Source organism: Anabrus simplex, chromosome 3 (genome assembly GCF_040414725.1).
Source record: "Anabrus simplex isolate iqAnaSimp1 chromosome 3, ASM4041472v1, whole genome shotgun sequence".
NCBI classification, from domain to species: Eukaryota; Metazoa; Arthropoda; class Insecta; order Orthoptera; family Tettigoniidae; genus Anabrus; species Anabrus simplex.
This window is the reverse complement of record NC_090267.1, coordinates 368,691,775-368,717,733: the sequence shown is the minus strand read 5'-3', so window position 1 is coordinate 368,717,733 and position 25,959 is coordinate 368,691,775.

Below are 25,959 nucleotides of genomic sequence, written 5' to 3'. Positions count from 1 at the left end.
TTCCTTCAGTTAACGATTAGCATATCTTGGTTAGGAACCCGGAGAGAGTTTTTTAGTATCCCGGGTTGGTCTCATCTCAATAAAAGTGGAGGCGATGACATGATTCATGTGATCGCGCCCACTTGGCCAACAGATAATTGGTCCATGACCATCAATGGTCATTGTGTTCACAAGGGTCGAACTGACACCTTCAGAAAGCAACGGTTCCACCACCCAAATGGATGGGTTGGTCAAAAGTATAAAATATTATGTAAAATTTTAAGGAATGATTTGCCAAACAACCGGCAAATTAAGGGTCAACGAATTTTGTTGTGTGTACAATTTTCCAACTTAAATAAAATGCTCCTTTAGCATTTGCAAGGAAACAGTTACAGGTTCTTGTTCTTGTAGCATAGTAAACCCTTGGTGACCGTCTAAATATCCGTCCCCATTCCTAGGACGGTCCCGTTATATTTTTCCCTTTGATCTGATTTAAAATAATTTGTATGTGTTTTTTTATGATGAGCCTTAAAGTTAATGATTAGAGTGTCCCGTTCAACCCTGTAGTACTGATTGGATGGCGCCCATACATTTAACTGGAGATATATCTTCATAATTTTTTTATTGTTTATTAGTTGCGATAGATTCGGACCGTAACACCCCCTGAGATAAATGCTGGTTGGGACTCAGGCTTTGAGCGGGTACAATATAGGCGTGACTATTTTATGCACTATAGGCCTATACACCATTTACTAATTTAAGGGTGATTACCTTTTAATACACCTGAGGAGACATTCAAAATTTTGCTTGGCCTTCATATATCAAAAGTAAACTTTTTTTCCGAAGATACCGTACTTTATTCTTTTGTACGCAGGACACTATACTAGGCTAGGTGAGAAAAGGTCAAGTCGTGACGCCGTTCATTTGCTGCTGCAAGCATCCTGCTTGCCAGTACTGTATGTAGGGTTGCCTACTGCTGATCTGAGCGGCGCAGACGTTCTCGAACTCGATAAACAATGAAACAATCTGCTCGCGTCCGTAGAAGGGTGTGTAACGGTTTCAGTATATACAGCATAACTATCCCTTTCCTTATTCTTATCAAACATAACGTATATACACACATTAAGGAAGCGGGTAATTATAAAATATCAAGAATGCTTTTGAAACATTTGGATTTTCAGTATTCTCTTCTTAATATATCTCGGTACTAAAGCAATTTTTGAAGGGAAATTGAAATTTTAAACATTTGTATTTGTAAATGCTGTTGGTCCAATTTTGTTGAAGCCTGATACGCTGCTGAAAGGCACTCATAGTTTTAGAACAAAAAATATTCCGTAATGATGTTGTTTGTTTTACGTCCTACTACGTAGGAGACGCCTTACAATCGGGGACGGCGAATTCTAAGACAGTATTTAAAACATATTAATAATGGAAAAGGAAGATTGACGTCTTAAAGTATTTCTCTTATTTTTAATATCACAGACCCATACTACACCGAGTCATTACCCACATTCCAGGTGTACCACGTTCTAGTGAATCAAATTTATTATCAACATCATATTTGTCTTTTATTTCTAATAACTTTGAAACCTTAAAAACCCTGCGGCCGTTACAATTGTGAGAGCCTACCGCAAATACTTTTTAAAATACTCAGCCTGCTCTTATCTCTGAGTCATTCGACGACATTCAGGCTCATAAAATGTTACCAATGTTTTGACTCTCATCCGTGTATCAGAGGTGGTGTAATGTCTGCGGTGATCATTGTCCAAGGTATTTAAACAAAAGGCCATGGACGTTTCCCTCTCATTTCTAGTCCTTTCCTATCCCATCGTCGCCATACGACCTATATGTGTCGGTTCGACGTAAAGCAAATTGCAAATTATTTAAACGTCGTGAACTTTTGCAATTCCTGATTTTTAATTATGATGGTGCCGTTCATTTGAGGGTCACGTTCGGGGTAGTCAGTCTTTACAAGTCTGAGGTCCATTCTGTTCTTAATCAGCCTGTCCATCTAGATGCACCTAATAACCATTAAAATTCATTGGCACTTGCTAATTTCGTATTAACACCTCTTACTCTTTCTTACTAGATGCTGCAATCTGTCTCTTCGTACAGGGCATAGAAAAATACAGCACTTAATAAATTCTCAGCCTCATTTTTTGGTTTGATAGTATGGAAGCTGCTGAAGTATGAGAGTGATGCTCGGTAATGATATTCGGAATACAACTAAAGCATCTGGATGCTACAAAAGTATAACTCATACCGTCAGTCATGCATAGGGTAGCCAACTGTTGAAGGAAAGAATGAGGGATAAGACAGTGAAAAAATAGGGGACATTTCACAATTTTGGGGGACAGCTACACTTTGAGCTGTAAATTTAAAAGAACAAAAGTATTAATGTTTTCAAAAGCATTGTGCTGTTAGTTTGCCTCTATTTTGACAGAGAATACTCTTATTTGAGCAATAACATAGAAACATACATTTTACTCATCGTTATTGTAAAATAAATTTTCCAGTCTGTGGGTTAAAAACTCGTCATCTAAATGAAAACATACAAAAGTCAACAAATTCTGAAATAATAAGATAAATATTGAACCATATATAGTCAAAACGTTATCACAAGTTTAAAAAATTGGAAATAGACGAAAAATACATATTGACTTTTGTTAGTTTTGTCAGTTACATGAAATACTTGTTGGACCGATGATCTGAATGTCAGGCCCCTTTAAACAACAAGCGTGAGCACTTGTTCTAAATTTCAACCTCTAGTTGTAGCTACAAGGTATAAAAGTACTGAAAACCTCAATATAAGTAAAACTATTACATCATTTATTATGCTTGAAACTGTATTTGTCGGCACTTGTTGCACAGGCCAAAATGTCTTTGTCATTTACTGGATCCGGTACGTTTCTCCAAAGATGCTACAACCTGCTTCTTCGTGCTTTCAAAGATCATACTCTTGGCAACGGTTACGCTGTGTTTAGTTGAAGTTAGATGGCAGGACAGTAGCGTATTGTAAAAATTCGTACCGCTGACAATAACAGGAACACTTGTTCATATAGAAAACGAGACAACTGCGGGAAATATGACATCCCGTGCGGAACATTTACAAAATACCTTAAAATGCGGGACGTCCCACGAAATGCGGAATGGTTGGTCACCCTAGTCATGCACCAACAGGACTTTCTGTCTAAGTGGAAAAAGCAATGGAAAGCTACCTCGGTCCTCATATTGTCCCCATTACCTATTATTATATCGTCTTAACCGGTTTTATGGTTTCCCTGTAACTGCAAAACATTCAGTGGTGCTATTTGAGGATTCAACCAGCTTGGGGGTTGATGACTTCAAGGTGAATGATACTGTCTTGATTTTGAAGCCAGGTGCTATTGTACATGGCCAGAGATCGCTTCTTTTATCAGTACAACTGATGCAGGTGCGGCAGCTGCATTATCAGTTCAACCGTTAACTATGTGACATGAGACATTTTAATCACTATGGATGGAATACTGACTAAGATAACGGCTATAGTTGATTGAATGTTCACCTTATAATGTTGGAGTAATGAGATCAATTACTCGCACAAACATTCGATACTTGTATCGAGAGATGTGTACATATATTTTTTGGAACGTTGAAATACATTTATCTACTACTACTACTACTACTACTACTGCTACTACTACTACTACTACTACTACAACAAAGAGCTAGGCGTTTTCTAAACTGTCCTGGGTTCGAAAAGCAGACTTTTTCTGAACAATGTGAAATCAAGTTCTTTTACCACACGTTTACGATAAAGTAACTTTACCGCGCACTTCATGACTTAATGTACATCATCACTGCCTTCACAATGTACAGCACCTACATCACGTAGTCATTATTTCCCGTTTAAATACATACAAAGGGAAGCTGACACCTTATATAATGCAACATAATATTTATTGCTGAAACATTAAGGAACATATTTCAACAACTTGTACATAACCTTATGTAGGTTATTTTAAAACCCGCCTATGTCTTATTATTATTATTATTATTATTATTATTATTATTATTATTATTATTATTATTATTATTATCATTATTATTTCCACACCTGCGTGGTCGCGGGTACGAAGTGTGTCACACATATGTGGATTTGGCCCTGTTTTACGGCTGAATGCCTTGTTGACGCCAAACCTATATGGAGGGATTTTCTCGCTATTGCGTGTTTCTGTAGTAGTTGGTAGTGTAGAGCGTTGTCTGAATATGAAGAGGAGAGTGTTGGGACAAACACAAACAGCCAGTCCCCGAGCCAGGAGAATTATTCACATGCGATTAAAATCCTCGACCCGGCCGGAAATCGAACCCGGGACTCTCCCAAGCGAAGGCCTCCACACTAACCATTCAGCTAAGGAGTATGACTAAAGAGGCATATGTATTGAAAAATTGAATATTTCGATTTGACATAATATGCCTGTTTCCATAAGAAATACATGAACTGCTATGCATCATAGCCTTCTCCATGTACTTCAGAAATTAAATGGCGTATGGCTCTTAGTGCCGGGAGTGTCCAAGGAGAAATTCGGCTCGCCAGATGCAGGTCTTTTGATTTGACGCCCGTAGGCGACCTGCCCGTCGTGGTGACGATGAAATGATAATGAAGACGACACATACAGGCAGTCCCCGTTTCAGCGAAATTAACCAATAAGGGTTGAATTCCAGGTCTTGCCGGAAATCGAACCCGGGACCCCTGTGACCAAAGGCCAGCATTCTAATCATTTAACCATGGAGCAGGACGTTCTTGAGAAGACATGCAATTATGATACAGAATACAAAAGAGTACAACCTTTAACAATGTAAACTAAAATTCTCGACAATTCTATTTTACTGTATGTATGTTGAGTGCTCAGTCCGCAGGCTGATTTGGACCTAAGCAGCTCAGCCATAAGCCATTAGGTGGCCCAGGCGTCATTAAGAGGCGTACTAGGAAAATGAGGTGTTAGGCAGTTTCCCGTTATTTTTCTCACAGAGCCAGAAGTTGCTATTACATATGTCTGCCAAGCTCACTTAAATGCTCGCATCAACCGACCCTATGAGCGACATTTTCACACCAGTCATAACAGGGACTGACTGCATTAGGAATGGCATTACTAGCGTGACCTTATCTAAATCATACCTCGGTCATTTTCATGTTGTTAAAGCCAAGGATGAGACTGAGACAGGTCAATGCAAGTAACAAATTATTTCCAGCCTACACCAGAAGACACAGATCACTGTAAACACTTACCAACAAAGGCATTATGTTACACTACTGCTTTATAACATGATGTTTTCCATAAAATATATATTTTTGTTATAGTAATAGATGAAATTAGTTATCGAATTTATGCGGACGAACTTCTTTTAGTGTAATTTATGCATTCGTTAAAGTCTTGTGCTTAAATCTTTCCACTAATGCAAGATACAGAAGGTCTACTAATGCACAAGATACAATAATAACTATTCACGACACAACAGCGGTACCTCGCTGTCTCCTGGCACAATTATAAGCATTAATAATAATAATAATAATAATAATAATAATAATAATAATAATAATAATAATAATAATAATAATAATAATACAAGTAATAAAAGCAAAACTAAGGGGAGATCTTACTTAAATTTATATATTCAGTAATTTTGGTTATATGTTCATGAAATGTTAGTATTTTATTGCTATGGCCCTAGAAAAGAATGCTCTAAATTTTGCTCAATTAAAAAAATCCGAAACTTCGGCATTTACAAAATGTCCCAGTCGTAAAACTTTTCGGTTTATTATTTTACAACGTATTTATATATGTTAGGGAAGGAAAGGAAATACACTGTAGTGTTATTTCTGCTTCCAGTGCATTGTTACCTATATTCTAACAACAATTTATTAATATGGGTTATAGCATCATAACATTGCATTTTTTTCGTCATTCGTTTACCCTCCAGGGTTGGCTTTTTCCCCTCAGACTCAGCGATGGATCCCACCTCTACCGCATCAAGGGCAGTGCTCTGGAGCGTGGGTCGGGGAATACAACTAGGAAGGATGTCCAGAACTTCGCCCAGGTGGACTCACTTGCTATGCTGAACAGGGGCTTGTTGGGGGATGGGAAGACTGGAAGGGATAGACAAGGAAGAGGGAAGGAAGTGGCCGTAGCATTAAGGTAGGTACTATCTCGGCATTTGCCTGTAGGAGAAGTTGGAAACTATGGAAAACCACTTCGAGGATGGCTGAGGCTGAAATCGAACCCCCCCCCCCTCTACACAATTAACCTCCCGAGCCTGAATGGACCCCGTACCACTTTTCAAATTTGGTGGCCGAGCCGGGAATCGAACCCTGGCCCGCGGGGCAGGCAGCTAATCTCACTAACCACTACATCACAGAGGCGGACTTTCGTAATTCAACGCAAAATATTTCTGAATGTTACCAACTACTGTTAAAATGTATATTACAAATTATATTAATGCTGTATGAGCGCACATGTGTGCCAAATTTAAAGGTGAGATTAATCCTGTTGTACAGGTAGCAAAAGTTACTTTCAAATATTTTTTTGGAGAGTACAATTTGTTTTACGTCGCACCGACACAGATAGGTCTCATGGCGACAATGGGACAGGAAAGGTCTAGGAGTGGGAAGGAAGTCGCGGTGGCCTTAATTAAGGTACAGCCCCTGAATTTGCCTAGTGTGAAGATGGCAATCAAAAAAAAAAGAACTTCAGGGCTGCCGACAATGGGATTCGAGCTCACTATCTCCCGGATGCAAGCTCACAGCTGCGTACCCGTAACGGCACGGCCAACTCGCCCGGTCTCTGAAATAACAATTAACACTCATTCCTGCTTCAAAACCGAGATTGCTGAAGTTCGACCTTCATCTAATCGTTCATCAGTTTCTAAACGAGCACGCTTATTTCTTTTGCTTTTTCCACCTTTAGACCTTATCCATTAATTATGACTTGGCTTAGCTTATAGGCCTAATCATGTTATAAGTATAAAAACTCTCAAAACCATATGTGTCCCCGCGGGACTTTTAAAATGGATACACATTCCAAACTAAACAAAAAGGACATCGGGGTCACCTTCAGATAGCTCCTCAATTGTTCTCGCGTAGGAGTGGATCTTGAACTTGACCTTAGATCCAGCTAAACATCCCAAACCCGGCGAGAAATGGAAGCTGGGTCCTCCGGGTAACAGGCATGGTCGCTACCCTTAAACTGCGTGGTCAGTACGTAGTATCGACAACTATACTCATATTTAGGAACGCAGTGTCACTGGTTATCCCAAGTCTTCAAAATGGGAGGAAAATATTGTTTGTATTCATATGATAACTCAGGTATTCCCGCACCGCACCTTCGGGAATCATTGTAATCTTAATATAAGGAAAGATCTTCATTGGAGTAATCACATAAATATGATTGTAAATAAAGGGCACAGATCTCTGCACATGATTATGAGGGTATTTAGGAGTTGTAGTAAGGATGTAAAGGAGAGGGAAAGACCCCAACTAGAGTATGATTCCAGTGTATGAAACCCTCACCAGGATTACTTGATACAAGAACTGGAAAAAATCCAAAGAAAAGCAGCTCGATTCGTTCTGGGCGATTTCCGACAAGAGAGTAGCGTCACAAAAATGTTGCAAAGTTTGGGCTGGGAAGACTTGGGAGAAAGGAGACGAGCTGCTCGACTAAGTGGTATGTTCCGAGCTGTCAGTGGAGAGATGGCGTGGGAGGACATCAGTAGACGAATACGTTTGAGAGTTGTCTTTAAAAGTAGGAAAGATCACAATATGAAGATAAAGTTGTAATTCAAGTGAACAAATTGGGGTAAATATTCGTTTATAAGAAGGGGAGTTAGGGATTGGAATGATTTACCAAGGGAGATGTTCAATAAATTTCCAATTTCTTTTCAATCATTTAAGAAAAGACTAGGAAAACAAATAGGGAATCTGCCACCTGGGCGACTGTCCTAAATGCAGATCAGTAGTGACTGATAGTGACTGATTTACGATAACCTAAAGATCGTCTAAAACTTCCAGGACCACACCCGTACTATAAATCCTATTTCGGCCAGACTTGGGCATCCCGGTTTCAGATCACTTTGTAAGTATGGGATGAGGATACCAATCAGAATGGAGATAATATCAAATCTGAGAAAGTGGAGAGAATTATCAATAAGGTACAAGTCGTAAATCAGGATGAACTGAAGATTTTCAGAGAGAAATGGCGAAGTGTGTTGACAAGACGGCGATAAAATGTTTCTTTTGAGCTGCTATTGCATATAGGAAAGTAAGTGGTTCATTGGTTGCTGCTGGTGAAATTAACAACAAGCACTGGAGGCCATGAAGTAACTCTTACGTTTAACGCAAAAAAGCAAAGCAAAGCTAACTCCATGCAGGCCACGAAGACTCTTGGAGGAGTGGAAGGTAAAGGCTTTCACTCAGCACTAAGTGGAATAGAGTGGTTAGCTCAATGCTCCGTAACCTTTGCTCCAAGGAATTTACCTGGTAGGCCTACTCCGTTTTGGTGTAGACTGAGTGAACCTCAGGGCCATGCGCTCCTCGTTTCTTAAATTTTCGATTTCCTGACTTGGAATCGAAATCACATCCTTCTGGGTGAATCGGGCAAGTCTTTATGTATGGAAGACTTATCAGTTCACTGTACTGGCCATTAGATGCTCTCACTTCTGGAACGGATTTCCTAGCTGAGTCAGGTAAACTTAGTTTCCATTTACTCATTTCCAGCACCGCAGCGTTTCCAAAATCCATAAAAGTAGTTAGTGGGGCGTAAAGCAAATAACATTAGTTTATTACTACCATCCCTATCCTAGCCCTCTCCTATTTTTGCGTCACCGAAGAACCTTCGATTTGTTATTGCGACGTTAAACCACTAGCAAAAAAAACAAAGATGTCGGAGTTCTGTCGGAGCCCATTATAATATTCTCCACTCACGCCCACGTTTCGCATCTATGATTAGTTATATCAGGCTGTATTTGTCATTTCGGAAGATGTAACCGAAATAGGCTTAAGATTTCACATGATTTTCCAGCACAACGAACAACCTTCTCATTGGTAATGTGTCTATTCCCTCTTTATTTCCCCCTGTGGTCGAAACAACGTCGCAAACTTTGTTATGAATAATATTCAATAGGACTATAAGGAAGTATTAACACAAATATTCGACAAAGCAATTATTTGATGACTTTCATAAAATATAAACCGTAACATTTTGGAATGAGCGCAGTTTTTACACAATATTGGTAGGCCCCTATTATATGACATACTCATAAAATAAGGTTTTTTTCTAGGGGTTTAACGTCGCACTAACTCACTGAATGTTTTCGGCAACGGAAGGATGGGAAAGATCAAGAACTGGGAAGGTAGCGGCACTGGCCTTAATTACAGCACAGCCCCAGTATTTGCCTGCTGTAGGAATGGGAAACCACGGAAAACAATCTTCAGGGTGCCGACGGTGGAATTTGAACTCGCCACCTTCCGAATGCAAGCTCACAGCTGTGCGCGACCCTTTTTTTTGCTAGGGGCTTTACGTCGCACCGACACAGATAGGTCTTATGGCGACGATGGGATAGGAAAGGCCTAGGAGTTGGAAGGAAACGGCCGTGGCCTTAATTAAGGTACAGCCCCAGCATTTCCCTGGTGTGAAAATGGGAAACCACGGAAAACCATCTTCAGGGCTGCCGATAGTGGGATTCGAACCTACTATCTCCCGGATGCAAGCTCACAGCCGCGCGCCTCTACGCGCACGGCCAACTCGCCCGGTGTGCGCGACCCTAACCGTACAGCCAACTCGCTCGGTACTCAGAAGAGAACACTGTGTTCACACGCTAGTACGTTTTCCTATATCAAAGTAGTGGATTGTGAATGTATAAAAACGTGCTCACTTGTTTGTGATGATCGTAAATATCATGATTGAAATAAATCCTCTTCCATTTAAAAAAATATCTGGAAATATCATGTTGCTTTTAATATATCATAAGAGTACCTGATAATGTCCATAATCTTTCACAACCAGCTCACAAATATATCATGAAGGAATTCAACAACAGCCTCATTAATTTCACATAAATGCTTCAAAATATATCTGACTCAACAGTCAGCATTAATTGTATCATAAACAGCATAAACATCCAAATATTCGGCTCGAGGGTCGACAACATAACTGTATCACAAATAGCACAAATCCAATCTCTACCAACGCAATATGTGGGAGCATGCACAAAATCGTCGTCTGTCATCTAAAACATTGCAAAAGCACAAAGTAACACAAGCGTGGCACTCATTTACACAATTATTATCCATCCTAACTGATGCGTGTTCTTTACATCATTATTATTATTATTTTGATTTAACTTCAACTGTAAGTGATGTTTTATTTTAAATGAGTTTCTAATATTTCATATCACGAGGTGTCATGATTTATGGAAGATTTTACACAGTTCAATAACCACAAAGCAAAATATCATTGTAATTAATATTAGTCGCGTAATATTATTTACTAACATTTTTTTTTTTTTTTTTGCTAGTGGCTTTACGTCGCACCGACACAGATAGGTCTTATGTCGACGATGGGATAGTAAGGGCCTAGGAGTTGTAAGGAAGTGGCCGTGGCCTTAATTAAGGTATAGTCCAAGCATTTTCCTGGTGTGAAAATGGGAAAACACGGAAAACCATCTTCAGGACTACCGACAGTGGGATTCGAACCCACTATCTCCCGGATGCAAGCTCACATCCGCGCGTTCCTAACCGCACGGCAACTCGCTCGGTAACTGAATTTAGAACGGGATGACTTGATATTATTAATCCATGACCTCCATCTACACATGGTTGTCCTAAGAATATTCAAACTATCACCATCAGAATATATGAAAATCTAATAAAATAACTAATGCAATTAGAAACGAGGCTTAGAAAAATACTACGACGAATTAAATACAGCAGGGAGAGAGAGTGTGTGTGAGAAGGTGTCATTTTCTATCTTATACCACATTTAAATAGATCTACATTAAATGATCAAACGTCAGATTTACAAAAGGAAAGTATTAATGTGTCGATTTAGCTTACATTTCCCGTCCTGGGGCTGATGATAGTCAACGTTTTGTAGCCTCACATCTTAAACCTGCCAGCGTGGTCCCCTTCCTTAGCGCCTCGTGGTGGAAGTATGAAGGTCCAAGATGGCATCCATCCTCAGTCCAAGGGATTCGACGTCGAACTTGAATGGGAGTCTCAGTTGGAGTCTAATTTACAAATAGTACCTGGAACTTGTACAATGAATTTAGCACGAAATCTCACTGTTGTTCAGTATTCGTGGTTTCACACAATGCGTGCCTTTTGAATGATGTCGTCTGTCTCAACCACATAATTGAAAAGAAATGGGGCGAGTTACCAGATTCCAGTCTCTTTTATGATCTTGTAGGAATCTTGTAAAGTAGTTCACATCAAACTCTAGTTATTTTCTCCACACTCCTATAATGTATTTAAAACAGAGGCGTAGCCAATGGGGGGATACTTTTTGGGGGTTAGAACCCATCCCCCATGGTATTTTTACAAAAGAAAATAAAGAGAAGCTGACAATAAACAAGTGAAAATCGATTCAAAGGATTGACTATCTTGAATATTCATAGAGACAAAATTGTAAAACAAACAGATTTCTTGAATCTATTTTCTAAGAAGCCTCAAAAGTGGGATTTTATATTGCAATCTGAACATACCATTCACCGTAAAACTATTCACTTTGATATATTGTTCTTATTTTACATTTTAATATAAGATGTTGTAGTGTACTGCAAACTGAATATCAACATAATTCACTTGTACCAGTGTCGTTATAAAGACACTCACTCATGCACACACCACACACTCACAAACACCTTCCTTATGTTCTGTCATCATTTTGTAACTATAACATCCCCACCCCACCCCCACCCACCAACGGTCGATCCTGTCTATTCTACTGTAAATCCTCTTGTAAATACGATACTGAATTTTAATGCTGATTTTCCTCTTGATATAAAATACTAGCAATTACCCGCGGCTTCGCTCGCGTGGATTTCGTAATTTGATCAAAGTAATCGTTCCTCGGCATTGTACTAAGACATTATCTGAAAATTCCTAATGTATAAAAATTCACCCAAAAATTGAGTTTCATTTACACCAGAACTTCTTTGCAAACCATGTTTGTGGTATTACCTTTTTGGGCTAAGACGACCATGCGAGAAACAGTCTTTTCTCAAGTCGAAAACATAAATACATGTTTTTTTATTTGTAAAGGAGATTCCACATACCTATTCCCACATCTATAACATCTTCAGTTTTTGAGATAAGTGTCCCCATTAAATGAATTCAACCCCTTGATCAGTCCTTTCCCATCTAAGTGTATTTTCCGAAAACAAAAACACACGTTCCTTTATATTTAAAGGAGATTGCAAATACTAATGTTCACGTCTGTAACATCTTCTGTTCTTAAGATATAAGTATCCCCATAAAAATAATTCAACTATTTTCCATTTCTTTTTACCCCCTCAAAGTGCGTTCTCCGAAAACAAAAAGGTACATGTTCCTGTATTTTTAAAGGAATTTTCAAGTACCAAATTTCTTGTTTCTAACATGTTAAGTTTTTGACATATAATGTAGATATATCGGTACTAATTCTAAAAATTTACCCGCTTTTCCAATTCTTTTCAGCCCCTTAACTGGATCTTTCGAAAACAAAAAATACATGTTTCATTATTTTTAAAGGAGATTCCAAACACCAGTTTTCATGTCTGTGCGTCTGTAACCCCTTCAGTTTTTGAGATAAATGTATATTCATAAGAATAATTCAACTTCTTCTTCACTTCTTTCCACCCCTCTCCCGCCTTAGGTCGACTTTCCGAAAGCAAAAAAAAACACGTGTTTCTTTATTTTGTAAGGAAATCCATAATACCTACTTTCACGTCTGTAACAGCTTCAGATTTTTAAGATAAATTATCCTCATAAACACATTTCACCTCCTTATTTACTTACTTTCAACCCCACACCCTTTACGTCGATTTTCCGAAAAAAAAATGCCTTTTTGTTTTTAAAGGAGATTCCAAATACTAATTTTCGCGTCTGTAACATCTTCATTTTTTGACATATAAGTATCCCCATAAAAGTAATTCAACTTTTTTCCACTCCCCCCCCTTTCCTACCCGTTAAGTTGATTCCCACATTCCCAAAATTGCGTGTTTTAAAATTTTTATAGGAGAATCCAAACACTAATTTTCACGTCTTTAACATGTTTAGCTTATGAGATATAAGTATCCTCATACAAAGAATTCAAAAAAATTTTCAATTAATTCACTCCCGTTAAGTGCATTATCCGAAGACAAAAGAACACGTGTTTCTTTACTTTGAAATAAGATTCCAAATACAAATGTTCATGCCTCTAATACTTTCAATTTTTGAGATACAAGTATCCTCATAAAAGGAATTCAACTCCTTTTCCACCCCAGCCCGTTAAGTTGATTTCCCCTATCCAAAAATGCGTGTTTATTTTTTAATGGAGATTCCAAATGCAAATTTTCACGTGTGTAACCTTAGGTTTTTGAGATATAAGTTTCTCCATAAAAAGAATTAAATTTTTTCACTTCCTTTCACCCTCCCCACTTAAGTGAATTTTCGGAAAACCAAAAATACTTGTTTATTTATCAAGGAGCTTCCAAATGTCAATTATAACGACTGTAACGTCTTCAGTTTCGAGATATATGTATCTTCATAAAAAGGAATTAAACTCGTTTTTCAGCGCCCCCGCCACCAAGTTGATTTCCCCCAAAAAATGCATGTTTCTTTGTTTTTAAAGGAGATCCCAATTACTAATTTTGACGTCTGTAACATCTTTAGTTTTTGAGATATAAGTATCCTCATACAAAGTATTCGACTAATTTTTCAATTAATTCACCTCCTTAAGTGGATTTTCCAAAAACAAAAGATTACATATTTCTTTACTTTGAAGGAAAATTCCAAATACAAATTTTCATGCCTGTAATATCTTCAGTTTTTGATATATAAGTATCCTCATGGAAAGAATTAAACTCTTTTTTCACTCAACATCGTCCGTTAAGTTGGTTTCCCCCACTCGAAAAATGCGTGTTTCTTTATTTTTAAAGGAGATTCCAAAAACCAATTTTCACGTTTCTCCAGAAAAAGAATTCATTATTTTCTTCCTTTCACACTTCCCACTCAAGGGAATGTTTCAAAAACAAACAGTACCCGTTTCTTTAAAAGAGCCTCCAAACACCAAACATCACGACTGTAACATCTTCAGTTTTTGAGATATATATATATATATCCTCGTAAGAGGAATTCATCTCCTTTCACATCCCCTCCCCCCGCCCCCAGCCCTACCAAGTTGATTCCCCCACCAAATGTGTGTTTCTTTATTTTTAAAGGAGATGCCAAATGCCAGTTTTCAGGTTTGTAACATCTTTAGATTTTTTGGTATATACTGTATACACATTCTCATAAAAATAATTCAACTAATTTTTCAATTCTTTCACCCACCACCCGTTAAGGGTTTTTCCCGAAAACCAAAGAATACGTGTTTCCTTATTTTTAAAGGAGATTCCAAATACCAATTTTCACGTCTGCAACGTAAAATTCCGCGAACAGAACAGAGGTACCAGCATGAAATAATATGCATAGTTCAAATGAAATTAAGGTTTAATAATTTCAATTGCTTAAAACTCAATTTTAAAATTGCAGAAAAGTGAAATTAAAACCAAATACTATTTTACCCAGGGCAATTGAATTTGGAAGAAAAGCACCCAACAATGTCAGTTCATTTGAATTAATGTTTGACAAATGACAAATAGGAAGCAAAAATACCTAAAGGAAAACTGAAATTATAATGCAGTCAAAACAAAACTTAAAGAAACACAGTTTAGTGGGAGTAGTGTAAAGGGAACAACGATGTACAGTTGTAAGAGCCTAAAATCCCAGCGATATGCTTCCAAGATGACTTCCAAAGTGCAGCACTGTGCTACCAGTGAGAGAAGAATGAAGAACTGAAGCCGCTTTTTACACCAAGCGCAGTTAAAGTATTTCTTGAAGCTCATTACACGTTGCATAAAATGTCCACAGTGAGGTTGACATGGAGTTCAAGTTTAGGTGTGGATCCCATTGCAATTTTTATAATGGTTAAGACCTAACAGTAGTATTTGTGAGGACTCATTTTTCGCCTAAGTTTGGATTTTCATTTTCTAAAAATAAAAAAGTAATCTATTCAGACCAAGTGAATACTTAAAACACGAAATAATATTAAAGAATGAATTAGATCTGTCTTGGGTCTATAAAGGGTATAACAGTTAATACATTTTTAACGAGTTATGATTTTTTTTTTCTTTTTGTAAATTTCCTTCACATGTCTTGAAATATATATTTTTTCAAAGCCCTCGCGGGCCGCCATTTGGTAACCCTTGTTCTAAATAATGTGGAAAGCGTAAGTTTGCGTTAGGTACTGTATTTACCGCTCCCAACTTTTACCAGCATAAAGAGGTTACCATCAGAAACCTTTTTCAGTACATGTAGTTAATTGATACTTACAATTTGGTTACAGTGCGTCATGTGAACTATGCAATACATCCATCGACTGATTCTTAAATGATATTCATTCTTTCATGGGTGGCGTCGACTGTTTGAATGGTAGGGCGTGAACTGAGGATACTGTTGAACTGGTAGGCCCTGGACCGAGCATAATACGTTCAATTTATAATTGTTTAAGTAAAATTAATGAAATCTAACATAGATTGAAATAAAATATTGTACCTTATAAGGGCGAAAATGCTTCCTGTATTCGTTTCCCAGCATCTCCACTTATACGTAAAACCCCACTGTAGGTCATTGTAACGGAAATGACTATTGTGATATCTTGAATGTTCGTGTGTAGGCTGGAAAACCGATTCCTGAATTGTTTGCAAACATAACCTCATTTTCAGGTAGTCTCTCCCGTATACAGAACATGTAATGACCCGTTATTTCATATCTGTAACATCACATTTGATGTTTATTTGATTATTATACAAATCTACACGCTTCTACTGATCAATACAAAAATTTGCACCAAGGCTCATGAGGCACTCCGGCATGTCGTAGGGGTAGTTATAGTATATCTTCGTAGATTTAATAAATAAAATGGGTCACAATATGTCAAATCCGGGTAGAAGGTTTTATGTGTTGACGTCATTTTTTGCACCAAAACTCTGAACGGGTTGACTGGACAAACGAATAGCATGGAAGTTAGAATAACAAGGACCGAGCTCGATAGCTGCAGTCGCTTAAGTGCGGCCAGTATCCAGTGTTCGGGAGATAGTGGGTTTGAACCCCACTGTCGGCAGCCCTGAAGATGGTTTCCCGTGGTTTCCCATTTTCACACCAGGCAAATGCTAGGGCTGTACCTTAATTAAACCTCCGGCCGCTTCCTTCCCACTCCTAGCCCTTTTCTCTCCCATCGTCGCCACAAGACCTATCTGTGTCGGTGCGACGTAAAACAACTTGTAAGGAAAAAGAATAACAAGGAATATCGTTGATATAAACTAGCGATTTATTCTCTGGAAAACCAACTTCAATTCCGTAAACAAATATCAAATAATTGTTTACAGGTAGCAGATTTTACTGCATGATACAACATTACTACGTTGATCGAGTGAAAGTTCCTCATAGGGATCACTGTAAGTACTTACTGTAGGTTTTAATATAAAGAAAGATCTTCATTGGGGTAATCACATAAACGGTATTGTAAATAAAGGGTACAGCTCTCTGCACATTGTTATGAAGATATTTTAGGGGTTGTATTAAGGATGTAAGGTAGAAGGCATATAAGTCTCTGATAAGACCCAAACTAGAGTATGGTTTCAGTGTATGGGATTACTTGATTCCAGATATGGGAAAGAATCTAAAGAAAAGCAGCTCGATTTGTTCGGGATAATTTCCGACAAAAGAGTAGCGTTACAAAAATGTCGCAAACTTTGGGTTGGGAAGACTTGGAAGAAAGCAGACGAGCTTCTCAACTAAGTGGTGTTTCGAGCTGTCAGTGGAGAGATGGCGTGGAATGACAATTGTAGACGAATAAGTCTGAGTGGTGCTGTTAAAAGTAGGAAAGATCACAATATGAAGATAAAGTTGGAATTCAAGAGAACAAATTAGGGCAATTATAGGAAGAGGAGTTAGGGATTGAAGTAATAAACCAAGGGAGATGCTCAATAAATTTCCTAATTCTTTGCGATTATTTTAGAAATGTCTAGGTAAACAGCGGATAGGGAATCGGCCACGTGGGTGACTGCCCTAAATGCAGGTCAGTGGTGACTGATTTGATTGAACGTAGCTATTAAAATAGCAATGGATTTCTATGATACAATCTAGCGATTTTTTCGCTCGAAAATTAACCTCAATTCCACAAAAGAGTATCAAATGATTGCTTGTGCGAATCATGCGCATCAGATGATCTTCAAAATGAAATTCTGAGCATATGTAAGTAACTTTCAAAGCAATCCTACAATTATTCCCTCTCGACAATATCTTTTACACTGCTGTACATTGCAGCAATTGGAAAGTCTGCTCCGAATCTTTCACTTCAACTTCATCATATATCACGGATTAATCTGGAAACTGTGTTTCTCTCATGGTCAATTGTGTGTAGATTGCTCCAGGGTTTGAACTCCGGAGAATTAATACACGTACTTTCCCAATAGTGTTACACGCAATGTTCTTTTCCTGCGGCACTGATTAACAATTTCAGTTAGAAAAAATGTATAAAATTACGAATCGACATCAATAATTTGCAATAAGTTCAAAAAGCTACCAAACTACATCGGAACAAATGTAATTCAATTTTAGTTTTTTATAGTTGATATAATATTAGGCCTACATTCTATTAGTACAACAGAACATACTTATTATTCCATTACCTCTAAACTTTGCAACTTTGCACCTTAAATATCGTGGTTGGAGTCCGCAGCTAACTGCCAGTCTCTCATAATATTTAGGCCTGTATTGTTTCATAGTAATAATTAATTTGTATAATTTCTATGTAGCATTTATATATTGTAATATTGTAAGATGGTGATGTTTTCTGAGGAAACAGAGTATATCGGTCGGGATTTCATACAACTGTATTTGGAACTTAAGTGGCATACTCTCGAGAGATGGTAATTGATCCACGCTTTATAAAAAGCTCTCATGAGTATGTTCGTCCTCAATCACGTTGTCAAGATGCTTGCATGAGGGCATCTTGAAGAATTTCGTTATAGTTACTTGACTTGAGCACACTTTAACTTAATGTATATTTGGGGAAACTAGGATATTTGAACATCCGAACTCCCTTTCGCTCCTTATTTCCAATACCAGCAACCTAAATGCGTGGATCACTCAGATTTTCCGTAACGAGAACAACAAGTTCTGTGCTTCTTTGAAACACTATATAGAAATAATATTAAATTGAAATTTGATTAAATGTTATAAAATTATCGTGTCCTCGTATTAAAAGGCACAAGTTCGTCCATTTACAAGTTGCACGTGTTAAATAATTACGTGTGTTCATCGTATCATTCATCATCTTTTCTTTTTATGCGAGACTACCAGGTCTAATATCAACGAAACTCCATTCACTGTCAATATTTTGTAAACGTTATTATCACGCCGCTAATAGGATATTTGTAAACTACATCCAGTCTTCTCCTTCTTCTACTTCCACTACTATTCCCACGCCCCAGTGATCTCGTGAGTGTGAACTGTACTGATCTTGCGGATTTATCCTTGTTTCACGGCCGGGTGCCTTTTCTGACCCCACCCGTATGCGAAAGGATGTATTTCCTATTACGTGTTTCTGTGGTGGTTGATAGTAATGTGTTGTGGATGTATGAAGTCTATAAAAAATATGGCGTATGGCTTTCAGTGCCGGGAGTGTCCGAGGACATGTTCGGCTCGCCAGGTGCAGGTCTTTTGATTTGACGCCCATTAGTGAGCTGCGCGTCGTGATGAAGATAAAATGATGATGATAATGATGATGATAATGATGATGACACATACACCCAGTCCTCGTGCTAACGAAATTAACCAATGATGGTTAAAATCGAACCCGGGACCCCTGTGGTCAAAGGCCAGCACGCTAACCATTTAGCCATGGAGCCGGACTATGAAGTGTATGAAACACAGGAATTAATTATAGGTGGCTAAAATGCTCGACCTGGCCGTAAATCGAACCCAGGACCCTTTGAACCGAAGGTCACGACGCTGACCATTCAACCAAGGGACCAGACTTCATCTATATCCAGAAAATAGTGTATTGTTTATTTAAAGTTACGTATAAAATGTAGATTAGAAATTTTCGTTTTTACTTGCTCTGTAACCATTTTACCTATCCTCAAATGCGCGTTTTCAGGTGCAGGTGAGGTAACGTCTACCATCAGCAATGGACTTCCGAATCATTTGACACGATCTGAGATATATCTGTGCCCCGGAGGTAAAGGGTACTGCGTAACAAATACGCAATTTTACGGGAGAGCTAAAATAATATCTTTTCCGCCTTGGTTTCACTTGCCCTTTTTGAATGAAAGACTTTGTAAACTTCTTCGACATAAAAATATTTGAGACTTTTTACACCCACTTCTCAAATTTTGAATATTTCTTCCACTTGCTTTGGAAGTATACTTAGTGCTTTCAACCTCAAATTGGCTAGCTCGCTTATCATTACGTGTAGGAGACAGTGTTTTATATGCCAGAAAAGAGGGTAGAAAATATAGTAAGCATAATTACGTCAACATCTCAGTTTCACCAAAACGAACGAACATAGCGCCATAGTTGCCGCGCACATATATTCACTTTTGTTGTGACGTAGTTAATTACAATGTAAATTTATATTTACTTGGAAGTTTATCTTCCTGATGCCCATCATTTACTTCATATTTCTGTAAAGTCACAAGCTCAACGGATAAGCATCATTTCAGCATTAGTAACGGAACATTACAGACATTTGCTAACTATGCAATGAATGCAAATTATATTAAGAAAGGCATTGCCCCATTTTGTCCTCTGAAGTGCAAAAATCGCCTTGTCCAGCGTAAGTGATTTCTCAGAAAACGGCCAAAACACCTACAAAAATCCCATACAAATTTAAAAAGTAAATGTATTGCTTTTTATTGGTGTAAATGATAGTCACGCATGTATAATGCCAGAAATCATAAACAAGTAATTTGGTGGCAAATCCATATTTAATTTAGGATAAGGTGAGTTTTACACGAGACGTCTGTGGATAATACAACTTTTAGTGAGGCCATAATACTTTTTGGTCACAAATTTAATTCTCATATCTACTGTTATTTTGTTTTAGAACACTAATGCGTTCATTTACACTTTTTGTGTTATTCTAACACTATTAAAATGTGCAAAATAATGCTTATAACGTTATTGTCTTTATGTCCCACTAACTACTTTCACGGTTTCCGGAGACGCCGAGGTGCCCGAATTTAGTCCCGCAGAAGTTCTTTTACGTGCCAGTAAATCTACCGATACAAGGTTGATGTATTTGAGCACCTTCAAATACGATCGGACTGAGCAAGGATCGAACCTGCCAACTTGGGGACAGAAGGTCAACGCCTCAACCGCCTGCGCCGTTCAGCCCGGCAAAATAAAATATACAAAATATCTGCCAGCTGTCTTCATTCATATTTTCGATTCAAGATCTTCTGAGTTGATTGTCTTCTTCATACAGTTTGCGCAAAATATACTTTCATTGCCACTTTTTGTATTATTTCTTTATTTTTTACTATTTGCTTTACGTCGTACCGACACAGTTAGGTCTTATGGCGACGATGGGATAGGAAAGGGCTAGGAGTGGGAAGAAAGCAGCCGTGGTCTTATTTAAAATACAACCCCAGCATTTGTCTGGTGTGAAAATGGGAAAACACGGAAAACCATGTTCAGGGCTGCTGACAGTGGGGTTCGAACCTACTGTCTCCCGAATGCAAGCTCACAGTTGCTCGCTCGTAACCGCACAGCCAACTCGTTCGGTTTTCTGTATTGTTAAGGGAAAGTAGCCTACATGTTGCAGAAACCTGGGCCAACCGGGTACCAACTACTAAAAGTCTTAGTTTTAGAATCAATGAGTCTAGGTGTTACCAAATACAGTAGAGACAATACACGACACTGAGCGAGATATCGAGGGACAGCTATTGGAGTTCACTCTAGCGGATAGACCTGAACGGTACTGATTCTGTCATAAGAGCACGTGTATTTTTGTGTGAAGTTTTTGGTGTTATTTATGCGTTTTCAGTGAGTTGACATAATTAAATAGTAGCGTGTGTCATTCCTTGATATCTCCTCTCAACATGAGGGGAAAGGTATGTGCTGTGTTTGGCTGCAGTAATTACGAAGTAGAGAAAAATGCGCGCTCGTTCTTCAGGTTCCCTGTGACAAGAACATGTAAGTAATATTGTGTTTGCATATATATTCTTCCAGTGACAGAGATTTTTATAGTACTTCATAATCTTCTGACCTGCTCGACCCATGTTTTAACGGGCTTAAAATATAATGCGCATATTTTATTGTATAGTGCAGCAGTTAACCTTCAATACCGATGTGTTGTAGGTGTGATCTGTGGGTTTTGAAATGTCACAGAAGCTATTTGGATAAAGTGTACAAGAAAGAAGGGACGTTACGCTTGTATAAGAATTATAAGATCTGTTCAGATCATTTCCAGGCCAGCGACTTTAAAAATCCTCGACTATACAGCCAAGGGTATGTTACATTTTTACTGTAATTGTACGTAAATATTCCTCAAAGCATCACTATCGACAACATTTTCAAACTTTTCTTTCTTTTATCCCTCTTCTCAGATTAAAGCCGGGATTTTATAGATTTTCTTTCTGTTAGTAGGCTTCATGTTAAGAGGAAAATTGTCCAGCTATTAAATGTTAATTCATATGTGTAAGGAATGTGCCGATATTTTTATTGACAAATGTCTTAATGTGATGATACATTGTTTTTAAATGAGGATAAAAGACAAATCCAACCGTAAGATTTCAGGCAGGTATGCTAAAGCTAAAAAAGTAATGCATAAATGAAAGATCAAGCCATTTCACAGCAGTCCATTTCACACCTTGTTTATATGTCTAATTTCAGTCTTTGAATAATAACCTTTTAAATAATTCTTCATTCATTTATCCAAAATTGCTTTAGCAACTTGGAAGTTAATATCTCAATACCACTTTCTTTCTAGACGTAATTTATTTATCCATTTCCGTATATACATTTCCATTGATATTTGAATTTAGCGCGATTTGTTCAGGTCAAGTCACTAGGAGCGCCACCGTCGAATTGTCTCCCATTTTAGCAAGGCGAAATCCGTTAAGTGTCGTGTATTGTCTCTATTGTATTTGGTGTTACCTCAATACTTACTAACAGAAACAATCAGAAGAAATGTCAAATACTTCGTAACTGACAGAAACAGAAAAAAGTAAATAAAATCTCCATGTGAACAGTTATACCTCTGAAGCACTGAGGGGCTTTACGTGTCTTGGATTTGGCGTGACAAGAGATAAAGTGGAAGCAGACGTAGCCGAGAATAAAGTCAGCCTACGCATCTTATGCAGCTTGATATTCTCTTCTGAGAAAGACAATTGACCGAGCGAGTTAGCCACGTGGTTAGGTTTGCATAGCTGTGAGGTTGAATTCGGGAGTTAGTAGGTTCGAATCTCACCGTATACAGCTCTGAATTCCGCGGTTTCCCATTTTTACACCAAGCAAATACTAAGGCTGTACCTAGGTTAAGGCCAACGCCCTTAATCCTAGCCCTTTTCCATCGTTCCGTCGCCAAAAACTTTCGATGTGTTAGTGTAACGTTAAACCACTTGAAAAAAAAAGCAATCTGATTAGAAATATGGAATTGACCCTCTACAACACTATAAGGCGCAGAGGAGTGAAGTATGCATCTTCAGAGTGTGTGGGGACGTAGAACACCTGCACGGTGTCCCTCTGCCTAAAGTAAGAGGGGCTAAGAGGAGTCACCTCTTCCGGCTCTGAACTTAGGAGCGTGGATTGCCGACCACAGGGCCCCTAGCTGAGCCTAGTTATGGTTCCACTTTCTTGTGCCAGACTCCTAATTGTCATCTTTTCTGTTCGACTTCCCTGTGTGAAATCTTGTTCTCCGATGATATTAGGTTGGCGAAGAATCTTTCATTTTTGCATCTTTCGTGGCTAATCCCTTTCTTCTAATGATACCTCCATTCTTCAAAGTGTAGAACCTCTTCATTTTTCAATAACAATATTATTGGTTTTACATCCCACTAACTATTTGAATGGTTTTCAGAGACGCCGAGGTGCTTCAATGTTGTTCCTAGGAGGTCTTTTACTTGCCGGTAAACCTGCCTTCACGAACCTTCAAATACCACCGGACTGAGGCAGGATCGAACCTGCCAACTTGGGCTCAGAAGGCCAGCGCTCTGACATCTGGGCTACTCGTTTGGTTGGAGTTAAGTGTAGATGGTAGCCTAGTTAAACCTGGCGTGAAGAAAATCACTACAGCAATCAGAAATATGGATGTGAACTTACTACGGAGGAAATTACATACTGTAAGCCTATAGGAACTTAATTCTGAGATGTAGGGAAAACAATCAGGTAGAGTGATCCTACCTTTCTGTGGTATTTGAAGGTACTGCAATACACCTACCTCGTGTCGGTAGGTTTACCGGCGCGTAAAAGACATCCTAGTGACAATATTCAAGCACCTCGGCGTCTCTGAAAACCGTAAAAATAGTCAGAACCTTTTATAAACAATTAAGGTAGGAACATTGAAAGGATTGGAGAATCTTCAACGGATGAAGGAAGGAATCGGATGATGACAATTCAAAACAGAGACCTTATTCTTTATTCATTAAACGAAAAGTATTTGTTTCCCCTTGTGATGGAGTCTGTTGTATGACTCGACTGTACCTTAATTACGGCCATTTATAAAGGCATAAAATAAATCTATATAAATAAAATCGTAACGACCGAAGTTTCCGTAGATTTATCCGTTTCAGGTGTAATAATGACTGCATTTTTTTTTATTTTTTTTACCTTTGGTGTCTGTTTGTCTGTTTGTCTATAAATTGAAAACTACTGGATATATTTCTACCAAACTTCATATTTAGAATCCACCTGTACTTAGGTAGGTTTTAGGGCCAATATTCTTTCTAAATCCCTGAACCGTGAATTTGCACTCTCACAAAACAGACACAACCAAACTTAATGTAAATCTACCTGCGTTAATGGAAATCGATTTCTAAACTTTTTTCTCATATCCAGAATTTCGATGCGAGGATTAATAAGAGAGATATCATTAGCGGACCGTTTTTCGGTACAAGTCACGTCGGACTTAACTCAAGAAAGGGTGCGTGTAAAGCGTATTTCTTATAACTTGAAAACTACTGGAGATATTTCAACCAAACTTCATATTTAGCATCCACCTGTTCAAAGGTAGGTTTTTAGGTCCATACCATTTCAAATTTCCGGAATGGACTGGGGGGTTATAGGGAACCGAAATTTTGATTTTACTCTCCCACAATATATACAGGACCAACCTGACTGGAAATCGATTAACCTTGTGGAAAGCCATTTATAAAAGTATTATCTCATGTGTATTTTTTCGATAGGAGGATTAATAAGGGAGATGACATGAACGGTCGGTTTTGTAGGCTAAGTCCAGCGGACATAGCCCAAAAGGTGTTGTACGTAGAGCAGATTCCTTATCTATATACATAAAATCGTAACGACCGTGTGTCTGTACATTGACTATTTTGGCGTAATTTTCGTACAGTTATCCGTTTGAGGTGTAATAATGACCATCTGCATTTTTCTTAGTTTTAGTTTCCTGAAAGAGCTCATATTTAAACCCTCCCCTCCCCCAAAGCGAGATTGAGGCACAATCTGCCAGACGATCTAAAAATTGAAATTTGGCAAAATTATGTCTTAGCCTGTAATCGACGGAAAGCTTTCAAGTTCTTTAAATATTTCAGATTTTACTCCCGAAAGATGTCGGAAATTTGAGGCAACTTTAATGTCCATCTCAACAATAAACAAGCGAATAGAGAACTGAAAGTTCACTTTGATGGCAGATTACTCTCACATACCAAGTATCCAAAATTTCTAGGAGTCATTCTAGATAGGACTCACAGTTTCAAAGAACATCTTAGCAGAACTGCCGCCAAACTCAGAACCAGAAATAATATCCTGCAGAAACTGTGCGGCACTACGTGGGGATCAACAGCTTCTACACTTTGGACTTCTGCCCTTGGACTAGTTTATCCCGTAGCTGAATATTGTGCTCCAATCTGGATAAACAGCGCTCATGTTAAGCTTGTTGATACTCAGCTCAACCAAACCATGCGTTTAATACCAGGGACAATCAGATGTACTCCAACATACTGGCTGCCATCATTAAGTCACATACCACCTCCATCCGTGAGAAGAGAACAAGCACGTATCAAGGTGTACAATAATATGTGCAACAATTCTTCTCTTCCTGTACATCTTGACCTCCCTGTTATTAACAGGAAGATATTTCGCTCTCGCCACCCTCCATTGAATACTGCAAGGAAGCTTGCTGAAAGTAATTTCAACATGATTGACTGCTGGAAGCAATTATGGAAGACCTCTGCAACACCAGAACAGCAAGCTATGCCATGCATCACATCTAAGCCACCAGGTTTTGAGCTCGCCAGAAAAATTTGGTGTACTCTAAACCGAATCAGGACTAATTGTGGTAGATGTGCAGACTCCCTTTATAAATGGAAGAAAATTCCATCTCCCGAGTGTAGTTGTGGTGCTGAAAGACAAACTGTTCAGCATATTATCCAAGAATGCCCTCTATCAGCCTTCTCAGGAGATCCAGCCGAGTTCCTGATGGCTACTCAAAACGGTGTAAATTATATTAGAGATACCAATCTGACATTTTGACTTAATGTGTT